The sequence below is a fragment of the Chlamydotis macqueenii genome, chromosome 1 (assembly GCF_036417535.1).
Source record: "Chlamydotis macqueenii isolate bChlMac1 chromosome 1, bChlMac1.mat, whole genome shotgun sequence".
NCBI classification, from domain to species: domain Eukaryota; kingdom Metazoa; phylum Chordata; class Aves; order Otidiformes; family Otididae; genus Chlamydotis; species Chlamydotis macqueenii.
The window spans coordinates 47889486-47902211 of record NC_141556.1 but is presented as its reverse complement, the minus strand read 5'-3'; the positions used below and the strand labels follow the sequence as shown (position 1 = coordinate 47902211).

The window sequence follows — 12726 nt, the reverse complement described above, 5'->3', positions numbered from 1 at the left end:
AACTTTTCCATTTGATGCTGAAATGACATATTATTTGTGCTGGAGCTTAGCATGCAAGTCGAATTGCTATTTCTCTAGGATATAAACTTATTCTTGTGTATACAGAAAGTCAATATTCACTCTGAGTAAATAAACCACTATTTACAACAGTGTATCACTTTGACCAGCTTTAATTTAGACACATGAGGTTTTTCAGTTACTGAATCTGATTCTTATATTATTGTGTTGGCTTTAGTACATTGTGATGCTGTCAACTGAAGTTATAAATGAGTTGTAGAAGAGTTTCTGCTTCCTGGGAAACTCATATTTTCAATATTGGATGATAACCTACCAGGAAAAAAAAACAGACAATTTCCAATTGTTTCGAAAGCATCATTTATTCTTTTTACTCAGTTTGTAATTAATCACAATATTTTGTCTCACATTTGATTTTTTCCTACAGTTTTTACATGATGTGGTCTGAGAATAATGTTGAGCCTGTTATGAGGAGTAGACTGAATTAAGTTCCTCCAACCTGAATTTTTCTGTTATTCTTTGATTCTATGTATTTTTAAAATTCAAAAGCCATTTCATAATGAAAATTCAAAATATTACAATCGTAAAAAGATAATATTTTGAATGTATGATTTTTTTTTTAATATAAAAGCCCTCCCGTTATCCCCTCCTCTAAGTTTCAGTGGAATCAGTAAATTTATCTACTCATTTTTGCTTTAATTAAAATTGTATTTTCCAATAGGAAGATATTGCTAGAAGCAAACAAACACATATACTATTAACTATAGCACTTCAGATTTATCCTAGTATAAGTAATCTAAGAAGCTGGACCCATTACTTCTTCTTACAATTCAGGAATTGTGATTCTTCCTAAAATATATACCGTCTTTTCCTATTCATCGCTCTTAGCAGTTTTGCCTGTCCCTAGCACATCTGCCGGGTAAGAGTATGTATGTGCAGCAGCTAATACTCCTGAATAAATACTAATTTCAGGACTTACTCTGCATCTCAGACTTCACTAGAAGCAAAATCAGATGCTTCCGTTAGCATTTCATATAAAATGTCAGCTGCATATTATGTATGCATAGTTTGATCTAAATGCAGCTCCCATGGGGTTTACCTCACTAGAACAGGGGCTAGCTAAGAAGTAGCAATATGATAAACCATGGTGTGAAAAAGAGTAGCAAAATCAATGAACCAGATTTATAGAGATTTATTTTTATTCACATTGTTAAAAAGTCAGAACCAATAAAACCAATGAAGGGGAAACTTCAAAAATTAAGAGCCTATTCTAATCCAAAGATCGGTTGAGTGTGTCATATAAATGATTTTGTAAATATCTCATTCTGGTTTTCTTGTGAAACTGCCACACTTCTGCAAAACAGAGATTTAGTATTTTAAGACTGTTTTCTTAACATTGAGATTCATTTAGTTCCTGTTAGACTGGAAGTTCAGCTCAGTGTTTATCTTATTCAAAATGCCTCACTCATATCCTGGTAAACAAATTAAAATGATTGTGCATGAAACAAATCTCTGCTGCAAGGAAAAAGTAATAAAAAAGAGAGATGCTGCTCAGCATTTGCAGAATCTCTAGGCTTATAATTTATCTGAGTGACATAGAGGGTGAGCTGAAGATTAGCAAAATCATGGCAGATTTAAAAGAAAGCTGAAGGTATTTCAGAGTGCAGTTGATGTGTACATTGTTGATGAGACCTCAGGTCAAAATGATCTACGACATATACTTGTTCCACTGACAAATCTCAAATGGAAAACCGGGAAAGAAATTATATTATCTCTGAGGAGATTCAACTAAAGTGTCCTATGCAATAAGAATTAAAAAAAAAAAAGGAAAAACTAATATTGAAGATTAAGTGATAAACCCACATTGCCTTTCAATTTCTACTCCATATAAGCTTTGCAATCGGTTTAATGGAGGGATATTCTGGAGGGCATGGAATTATGCCAGAACAGGGTCTGTGAATTTATGTGAAATTTCCCTGCAACATTTTTCCTAAATTTCATTTTTTATAAGAACTAAACCAAACTGAAATTACCCTGCACCTAAATAAGCAGTGTTCTGATGCACTGTCATGCTGATATTCAGGTTTACAGACCGTTCAGGCTGGACTGCCAGGTCAGAAGTGAAGCTTTGGGGCTCCACAGAGAACAAACTGAACCATCCAGAGTGCTGCTAGTGAAGGTAAAAGTAAACAAAAATCTTCTATCTGTTTATTTAGGGTTCAGAAGACAGAACAACTCCAAAGTTATATTTGCAAGGCTTCCAAGAATCAAGTGCCTCTCCAGTAAGGCTTTAGAAACTACAGGAATTGAAATTTCCAAATTAGGAGACAGCATACTCATCGCTCCTCCTGTCACGTAGACTCTGAGGCATCTAAACTTCATCGGATATTTCTCAGTTAGGAGTTTTTTTAGGGACCTGTGCCTTCTGCATATGCCCATTATATATGCGCTACATGGCTAGTGCACATCCCACTCCTGCTGCAGATCCCACTCCAGCAGAGGTATTCAAACCCTTCCAAAGTAATGAAGGGATTCATTTCTGTACAGTTGAGGCGGTAGAAGTAGATGTTTTTCGGTGGCAGAACAGTTGGGAAACATACCCCTAAATTCTGCTGACTCTGCAGCTTGAGTAGAGTCCAACCCACACATCCAGGAGACTAGCATAACTCTAATGGGATAAATAGCCTGGAGACATGCTGTCTTCCCTGCTCTGCATAGCAAAAAAACTTGAGCAACATTGTTTGGAGAAAAAAAGAATATCCAGTAGGGACTATGAGGCGTGGTGCTTTTTGGGAATCCTGGGCAGTAATTCTCAATTTCTCACACTCTTATTACCCAATGGACTAAAAACTCTAGAAAAGTCTTCACAGAAGGAGCTGGACCAGAAATGTGTTTTTCAAGTTGAACACCTTATTTTCAGCACTCAAAACCATTTCCTCATATACTCTTTCCCTCTAGTTTGTGTTATTTGGTATTTATTCATACAGAATGGATCAGCTTCACTGTAGCTTAAAGTTTCGCCTTGCCTGAGCAAGTCCTATTTAGATTCACTAAGGAAGATTCACTTGTGTTTCATATTTTTATTGTGTTGAAAACACAAAGTATCTCTTCATCCAGTAAATTGCATGAGAACCTCCATGCAAATAAACATAGCATCTGGTAACACTGACTTTCTGCCGTGCTTTTATACTACCCCGCAGCTAGCATTGGCCTGGAAAAGGAGGGGTCCTGGGACTTCCTTTCCAGAAATCCCTACTTGGCTTTTGCATCTGCCCACTAGCAGTTACATTAATTTAGAGAAGCCTTCAAGGTTTTGAGATGACCCTATCTTCCCATTGAACACAACAGCTTCCTGAGAGAAGACCTGAGGCACCACAAGAGGGGCAAATGACAAAATCATTCCAGCAGCTCGTAGTATGTGGGCAATAGGGTATTCTCTCAGGGTGCCTATGGTCTTAATTGATGGCTGCTTCATGCCATAAAGTGGCATAAAGAGGAAGAGAGATGTGTCCCCTAGGAGCTGTAAACACTTATGCATGAGTCTAAAGTGTCCAGTCTGTGAATGCTTGTGTCAATAAAGGAGATCTCTGAAAAATCTACAGAAAGTGAACTTCAAGGCCATCTAGGCAGGACCAGATAAACACTTAAATGAAGGTAACCAAGAATATCTGATGCCTCTGTTGTCATCTCTTTACATCAAAAATTTCTGCAACTGAAAGGGGAGATTTATCCCAGCTCAGTGAAAATACAGAGCTGCATGTCTTTGACCTTGTTTTATCTGTGCTAGTTCTTAAATTCTGTGTGTTTCACCCAGCACGGCTATAACACACTTTTGACTCTGGCTGCTTGCATGTTTTTGTTTGGTGTTTTTTGAGGAAGGGATGGGAGAAGGTTGTGTGTTGTGGGTTGTTTGGGTTTTTTTTTTTTGCTTTAATGACAAATTTTACCTCTTAATGTCTGCAGGTTTGCTCTTTCAGTAGTTTCTCTCCTTTGTCATCTTGCAGGTTTGCCAGTGCAGGATTGATGTCATAAAATTTAAGGGCACTGGTTCACTTGCTCAGCTGGAGCACGGATTTTAGAGGAAGAGCAAAGCTAGTACAGATATCTAAGAGCTGCATAATAAAATGTCCCTTCATCTGTGTACTTAATTAGCTGCTTTGCTCATGATTACAAAGACCAGTACCCAGGAAGAGAGGAGCTTTTAGGTCTCAGCAGGTTAACTCCACACCAGAGGATTAGACAGGACCCAAACTGTGATGCTTAGTGTTCTCATTTCCAGGACAGTGCTGGCATCCAGTACTCGTCTATTCTGCTCTGCAGTGAGGTGAAACAGTCGTGGGACTGAAAGCTCTGAGTTAATAAAAAAATAAAAAAGAATCATTTTGGATAGATTTTGGCAGGTTGCCAAGTTAAAAAAGGCAAATATGAATATGTAATAAATGATAAATTCTTTCCTCCTCCTGTGTTATCAGTGGTGACTATATTGCTTTGTCATACAACTGCTGCAAAGGCTAATCCTCCACACTTGCAAAATCTTCTTATTCTAACTGCCACGGCCCTGCTGAAGCCAGGGCTTATGTCCCTAAAAATAGGAGCAGGATTACTTAGGTTGCAGTCCACTGAAGTAGTTTAAAGGTTTTCAGATGTGGAGTGAGGAAAGAAAAAAATTGTTATTCTAAACTCTCAGAGCTCAAAATTACCATTTTAATCATCTTTAATTAAAGACTTCATACATTCCCAGTACAAAGGCTTCCAGCATGAATGAATGCCTACCCCCTTATGAAAATGAACCACCAATAAGGCACTTATTTTAACTCCTTACACTTTTCACATCTGTCTTAACCTTCTGGTTTTAGTTTATTGATTCCATCCTTACTGCCGCTGAGTAGGGGCTTTAAGGAGGACTCGGGCACTGGCAGCCATAATTGCAACCCTGACAATCCCTACTCACGTATGGCCTAACCCAGGGCCTTTTGAGGAAAATTGAGCCAGGGTAAGCAAAAGTGCAGCCAAAGCTGAAGGCTCACCTTTCAACTGAGTAGGCAGTCAGGAACCTGGTTCTCAGCTGAATTCAAGGGGCAAATAATGAAGAACAAACCAGAGGCAGAAGTGAGACCAAAGGTGCAATAGAAGGTATTTTGAAATTAAAACAGAGCAGAGAAGCCCAGAGAGTGGTTCCCAGCATTTGGTAATGTTTAAGAGGTTGAAAGATGATACTGGGCATAACTCTACTTTAAGAAGTGAAGAAGGAAGAGAACAAAATTTGTGCGGGTCTAAAACACCCTCGGGCTTGGCAGGTCTCTGCAGCTGATGTCCAAGTCCTGTTTAGGATCAGAAACCAGACCTTCCTCTACTTAGCATGCTTCCTCTACTTCACATTCACTATTTAACATGAGGTCTATTCTGGAAAGCTCAGTTGGAGTGTTCCTAAGACAATCTAATGGAAAACAAATCCTTCCAAGAAATAGTGGGAGTGTCTTTCTTGCATAAAACACAGGAGAGCAAGTATCCCTTTGTTTAATAGCCTCATACTAGGAGGTTTTCACTCAGGCAGAAGGACCTGTGGTTCAATTCAGTCTTTAGATCTAGGCAAGCTCTATCTGAGAATAATGCCTCAACCGCGGGAGCACAGCGCTACAAAGAGAAAATTATAGTCTTTGGCTCTGATCCTTCTCTCCATCTTCTCTCTCCCGTTTCTCTCCATCCAAGCTGTGCCACTGTGTAGAAGGGGTTTGCTGAGTCAGAAGGAGAAGAAAACAATAGGAGAAAGAAAATTTTCTAGTGTAACATTAAGACAGTTGCTTAGGATGAGGAAATCTAGAGTTTTGGTGTCTCTGATGCTGAGACAGTTTTTCTTTGATATAAACCACAGAAATTGTTATTTGGCACAGAGGATGTAGCCCAGGACATCACCTTTCTAAACTGAGACCTGAACCTGGGTACTCAAATCATGCTCTATGTGACCGTCTTTGTCTCCTCTTTTTCCCCCAGTAAACCCTGATTTTGGTTTCACTCACCAGTATGTTTCAGCTCAGGATGCGAAGGGTGTCTCTTCCCCTTCACAACTCAGTGTTCAGGAAAATTACCTCTGAGACAGGAAATATGATTTTGAATCAAAGAAGATGCAATGAAAACTCTCTCCTCAGTGAGTCCCCTGAATGAAGTTCTTATATGAAAGATGGGTTCTGCCTAATCTTGTTTTTGGATGTGGATGAGGACAAGGGTAGCTCGCAACTTCTAGTCCCTTGGGGCAGAGTTAGGAAACCAACACATGCAACCTCACACTCCCTCCACAGTTTAGTGCAGTTAGGACCTGAAAACAGGAGAGAGACATGCTTTCTTCCCCCTGAATATCCCAGATGCCCTGAGAGAACGCGCTGGCATGGCCAGTGCACTCTGCTCAGCTGACGAGCTTACCCATTACTCTACTTACTTTCTCTTTTTTTTTCTATCTGCTCTCAGATATTTGTCCTTCCATAATTGCACATCAGTGACACAAAATGCCATTCCCTGTTTCTAGCCTTGTGGTACAGGTACTCTTCCTGCAGCAAAAAAAATATTGCTTTGCAGTTTGCTCATGTTGAGTGGGGCTAGGTGAGGGGCCACACCTTTCCATGCCACGACGTTATTACAGAGCAATAGCTGCTCCCCTGCCATTGTCACTGCTCAGAGCAGACAGCACTCCCTTCTCTGGAAGATGATTCTCAGTTTCCCTCCCTCCAAGGAGGCTACAGGCCCTGGGCATTAAGGTGACAGAGCACTCCTTGCTTCTCTGCTGCATATGGGAACCAGCCACATCTCAGATTCAGTTGACAGTTTGCTGTTTCTCTGCTGCATAGCCTGGGGTGTCCCTCAGTTGCAATGAAGGGTTTCATGCCAAAGCTCACAACCTCTGGCACATACTGTACATGGAGGTGAGGTGCCAAACCCTATGCCTCTGTCTTCTTTCAGGAGATGAGTGCCTAAAGGCTAGGCACTCTAATTACTAAATTGCAGATGTGGGGGCATTGCTTCATTTTGTTTTGCTTTTATTCTGTCAGATTTCCTCTCTTTAATTCTCAGCATAGATAACAGTACCTGAAAAATATTCTAATGCGTAATAATTTGACTTTTTTTTTTTAATGTTTGGCAGTTGGTTCAGGGTTCTTCAGGGCCTCAAGAGGGAGACTGAGAGGCAGGAATGAGTAAGACTTCTGAGTCTCCTGTTTTGTTTGTCTTGATCAAACAACAGCATAGACTTTATCCAAGAGGAGCCTTTGGAGGCAAGCAGTAGTGAATGGGGATACATCTGCTGAGTGAAGAGTTTCAAGTAGGTTGGTTCGGGGGATTTTTTCAAACTGGCCAAGAATAGTGAAGGCACTGTGCTCTAACCATAACACGGAGTTTTATTGCTCTTCACAAATGCACCTTGTCAACCCAAGTTTTTGCTAAACCTGAATACCCTTTGATGAGTCCCTCCAGCTGGACAGACCTTGTCCCTTCCACAGCCAACTTTTTCACCTTCCTCTCCACTGTGCTCAGTCTTTCTGCCGTGTTTGCGTAATTTGATTCCCACCATAACTGACAGAGCAATTGGAAAGGTCTCAGTCACAGTGGAGATTGACTGGAAAATGTAACCCATGGATTGGCAGCCAGGCAGGAATTCTCAACTGGGAGCCCAGTAGGCATCAACATATAAATAGTGCCCTGCTCCAGTCCAGGTCAGATCTGCTTCAGGAACCCTATACTTGAACAATGAACAAGCACATAACTTTGCTTTCCACAACTTTCTGTGCCTGGCAACTGCCAGGAGCACTGCCTATAGAGCAAACTCAAATATAATTTATTATTTATTATTTATTTACATGTCTGCGGAAGTTATATAAGGCACTAGTTGTAAATAAAAGGTATTAAATATAATAGGAAATAAGCTCTCTCCCATAATTTTAACCAATTCCAGTAACTTTTTTTTCATTCAGGTAGAGATTTCTGAAAATTGTGTTCTTTGTGCTAATTTCCTTAGATAAATAATACTAAAGAACTGAAGCCTATTTCTAATAAATGAGTGGCCTAACAATAAAGTAATGATCAACCAAGTTCTTAAGAATAAACCTTTATATTTGGAGTTTATATGCACTCATTTATCAGCAAACAAAACATTTTACAAGGTAGACAATGGATAGCAAAACATTTCCATTATAATTTGAGGAAACATACCATGAGCATAAATAAAAACTCCATCAGATGAATGAAAGTAGATTTTTTTAAAAAATTTCTTCATCTTGTCCATAAACTTAGTGTATATTGTAGATATTATTGTCTAACTTTTCTAATATGGAACAGAAGTGAAAAAAAAATCTAATTTGTATTTCTTTAATTCACAAAATATAAGTGACATGCTTCATCTTTTTCCTATTCCAACTACTTGGCTCGTATGGCTCTCTTCCTGTCTTCACGAAGCAGATTAGGTTGGTTTGACTACATGCAAAAATCCTTGGCTAGTATTTTGAGACATGTTGTGTGCCTACAGGAATAACCTTAGGTCTTTTTGTTTTTCCCTTTTCTCCATGTTGGCTTTCTTTTATTTTTATCATTTTATATTTTTCTTAGTTGTGTCATCCAAGCTAAGTCTTTTGAGATCTGTTGATGTCATGGTGATTTATGATCTTGTAGAATGACGAACTGTGGATTCACATGGGATAGCCAAGTGTCCACAGTTTAATCTTACCACGTTTTTCACTTCAAAGATTACCTTCTAAAATGCAATACCAGATCTTCATTTTCTTCTTGACAAACCTCCCAAGCTGAGAATGCAGTTCCTTCAATATTCTGCACTGTCTAGAGACTGTACTTAAGACATTTGATACAAAAATCTCCTTCTGTAACTACTAAGCCATCAGCAGAAATGTTTTTCTCTCTCTAGTAGGCTTCTACTTAAATTACTGTTTTTATTTTTTCTCATCAACAAACTACGTTGTTGATACTATTCTGACAACTTTACTAAATAACCATACATTGCATAAGCAGTAACTCAGTTTCACATGCATACAAGAGGATACACAAACAAACATACAAACGTACAATCACCCTTGATGATTCATAAATGCTTTATAAGCAGAGGTCATGGGGCCTGCCACAGGATCCTTTCAAGTGATCTCTTGCAACTTGTAGATGCGATTGTAGAATTACTATCTGCTGACAATGAAAATTATTATATGCCTACAGAAGTACCTTTGTCAGTGATGGACTCAGTGCTGATATGTACCATAGGTTTCTTGTGTGATTTTTAAGCAAGACATGTACTCTTTCTCTGCATTAGTTTCTGTAAATTAAAAAAAAAAAAGTCCAAACAAAAGAAAACAACAACAACAACAAAAAAATCCCCCCTCACAAACTAGGAATGTCTTTCCTGGCTTTTCTGATTAGAATTTTTACCTCTGTAAAAAGTGCTTCTGAGCATTGCGGGTACACATTTACCTTTAAAAGGCCAAAACTCCAATAAAGTCTCCAGGTGCTGCTGTAGCATAGATGATGGTTTCTAATGCATGTGAAGGATTTTGAAATTCTGAAATGTTATATAATTCTCAGTGTTCACAGGTTTACAGAAAAGGGGTGAAAAACCAATGTTCTAACAAATTTTCCAACCTTTTCTGATTATTGTTATATTTCACTTCTAAGACCTTAACACTATGGTAAATACCATGTGGCTTTTTTTCCTCTTCAAAGCAATGACAAGAATGGCAAAAAAGTATATTTCTATATACTTAAAATTTCTTTCATCCTGCTCCAAATGAGCAGCTAAAATTTGTTCTTTCACTATTTTTCAATCTCTGTGAAGCATCTCAGGCTACATGCTGGGATAAAGGGTTCTTTTTTGGATTCTCAGATGATGCAACGTCTTATGTTCTCCAGCTATTCATTATATTCCCCATAAGGTTTTATTCCGCATCCACCTATAAATACCTTTACCTTTTTTTTTTTTTTCCTTCCACATCCTCTGCCATTCTGCTAAGAAGTGACCATCTGGTCAATAGGGTCAATCTACAGCCTGATTCAGAATCTCCATGTCCCAGAAATCATATTATATACTCTTTTTCAGGAAACGTGATCTAATAAAGGGATTTGAACTGGTGCTAGGGGCTATCTAATTCATCACTCTGTCCAGAAGTAGGATTAATTTGTTTTACGATGCTTGAAATAGATGTTTGTCTAGCAAGTTCTAAGACATCTCCAATAATAGAGCTACTATAATCTTGACAAAAAAAATCTATCTTGCTGTCTTAATGGATACAAATGAAAAATGTAAAGCAAAGCTCTAACCTGATGATTTCCAAGAGCACAGTTATGTTGTCAGATGGTTGTATACAAATTCCACTCTTCTCTGAAAGCATGAAAATGTGATTGTGTTTCACAGCAGGTGTGCAGATCAATAGCATGATAAAACAGAAGATATTGAGGCCATACTTGTGCATTTGAGATAAATCTAGAAGAAATATTCACAATAAAAAGTTTTCTCGAAAGAATTCTTTAGTTCTATTTCACTAGTTAAAATATTAAACACTCATAAAAATGATATGATTTAGATAATCCTTTGGACCTACAATAGTTGTGCAAAGAAAAAAAAGTAGACATTTATCCTTTTGTATTTTTTCACAATACTAAATTTTCTATTTATCTATTTGAGCTAAAGACCACGTGTAGCAGTATAATGACTCTTTTATATGAAATGAATGTATGAAAATACATGGCTGGATGTCATACAGCTTTCATGCTGTTCGAGGAGGACAGATCAGGTTATGAAAATGAAACAACAGTGAAAAACAATGTTTATCACTATATGAATTTTGAATAAACCTCAAGAAATCAACAACATAATAAAAATAATATTCATCTTACATGTACAGGACATGCCAACTCTGTTATTTTGCTTTGCCTGAAGCAGCTTTAAACCTGAAAGAAAAAGAAATAAAACAAAGCAAAAAATCATACAGAGGTAGCGGTCATATGGTGTCCTTACTATTCTGGCAGTGGTTTAACAATAATGAAGCATTTGCTGGTCAGTTCCATGAACATATTTTTTTTTCAGAACAGAAGGACAGATGGGGAAAATTCTCATAATCACACACATTAAAAGAGACCAGGGAATATAAATTCTTCTCTGAGGATCAATCAACTCTTTGTCTACATCTCCTACCCTCAGTATAACCATGTATTATGATATGTATTGATATAAGCATCTCAACATGTCCTCACAGTCACAATACTGTGCAACAGGAGCTTGACATGCTTTGGAGAGCAATGCAATTTAGCATTTCAAGTTTTGTGGCTTGCATACTGATCTCAAGCCTAATAAGCATATGTCAGTAAGGATGCAAAAATAAATGTGAATGACTTATGAATATAAACAATTCAAGAATAAATGTTTATACAGAAAAGCTTTTTCTAGTCAAATACAAATTTAACATGTACAGTAAGCTACTCCTTTTATTTCTTATTCTTTTACTTTGTTCAGAAGTTTTTAATAGCTTTCCTTCTTTAATTATCTGCATTTCATTTGAAATATAGTAAGATGTCTTCAAATCCAAAGTCATGAAACCAAAGACAGTATTTGCCCACCTAGGCACTTTTTTATAGTTAGAGCTATCTGCATTTTCACATCTTCAGGCAAGACTGACTTTATGCAGTGCTCTGAAAAGTGTACAGATGTTCTAAAAATATTGATTCTTTGTAAAACTCATCTAGAAGACTGGTTTTGAATTTGAAAAACATGTTTAGAATACTTTTGTGGACAGAAGGAGTTCAGTAGAAAGCAATAAAAATACCACATTTATTTAAGAAATATACTTAGAAAGCTGAAGAATAAAACTGACAAAGAAAGAGTGGAGTAGATCCACTTTTAAAAAGAAAAGTATAGTATTTTTTTATTATAAAAATGTAAATTAGTTAAGACTTATGAGAGCAGCAAGTGCTAATAATAAGGCAGTTAGAGATAGCAGCTGCTTGCAATAACCACTATTTTTTATGCAGTATCCCAAGTGCAAGGAACAATAAACTCACTGAAGAAAAAACTTGTCATTTATTTCTGGTGCATTTAATAGATTAGTTCTTTTCCTCTTGCTTTAAGTTATGGTTCAGTGGCAGTAATTTAGTTTTCATCAGTGCTTTAAACTTTCCCTGAGTAAAAATCTTGCTGCTATAGCAAATTCTAAAACTCATTTTGTAAATCCTGAACATTTTCAAATTATTCTGGTAGTCTGATTAAAAACTTGAATGATTTGGACATTACAGAAAGAAAAAGAGTGGAAATTTGGCACTTCTGGTTAATTTTTATAGATTTGTGTCTATCTTCTTTCTTCCTCCACCCCCCTCTTCCCCCCCCGCCCCCGCGAAGATGCTAAAAGTACCTGATTGCTGTTCTTAAACCACATTGCTTCTCCTCTTATACAATAGTAGAGCTTGGCTACTTTGATCCATATACATTTTTAGAAAACATTGCCCAGGCCGAAATTTGTGCCTATTCCTCTCATTTCTCCTGAAAACTTTTAGAATTAATTTTCTTTATCCTTTACTGAACTCATGAATCTCAACAAAGAAAGGCTGGAGAAAATCAGAACGTTTTAAGTTAACTTAGAGAAGATCTTGTCCATGGCTTCCCAGTTAGTGCAGACCACCTCCAGATAACATTTAACTCTTCATAATCTTATCTAGTGCCTGAACAGTGTCTTATGGAGT

At 37.5% G+C, this 12726-nt stretch overlaps 1 long non-coding RNA gene across 1 annotated transcript; it reads right to left on the bottom strand.

Annotated features, from left to right (window-relative positions):
* Positions 1-9204: 9204 nt before the first annotated feature.
* Positions 9205-12504, bottom strand: LOC147602017 (uncharacterized). The gene is made up of 4 exons (XR_015257672.1): positions 12399-12504; positions 10891-10944; positions 10315-10477; positions 9205-9316 (listed from the first exon to the last, which is right to left on the bottom strand). It is a non-coding gene; the product is annotated as an uncharacterized LOC147602017 (long non-coding RNA).
* Between the last annotated feature and the right edge of the window lie 222 nt (positions 12505-12726).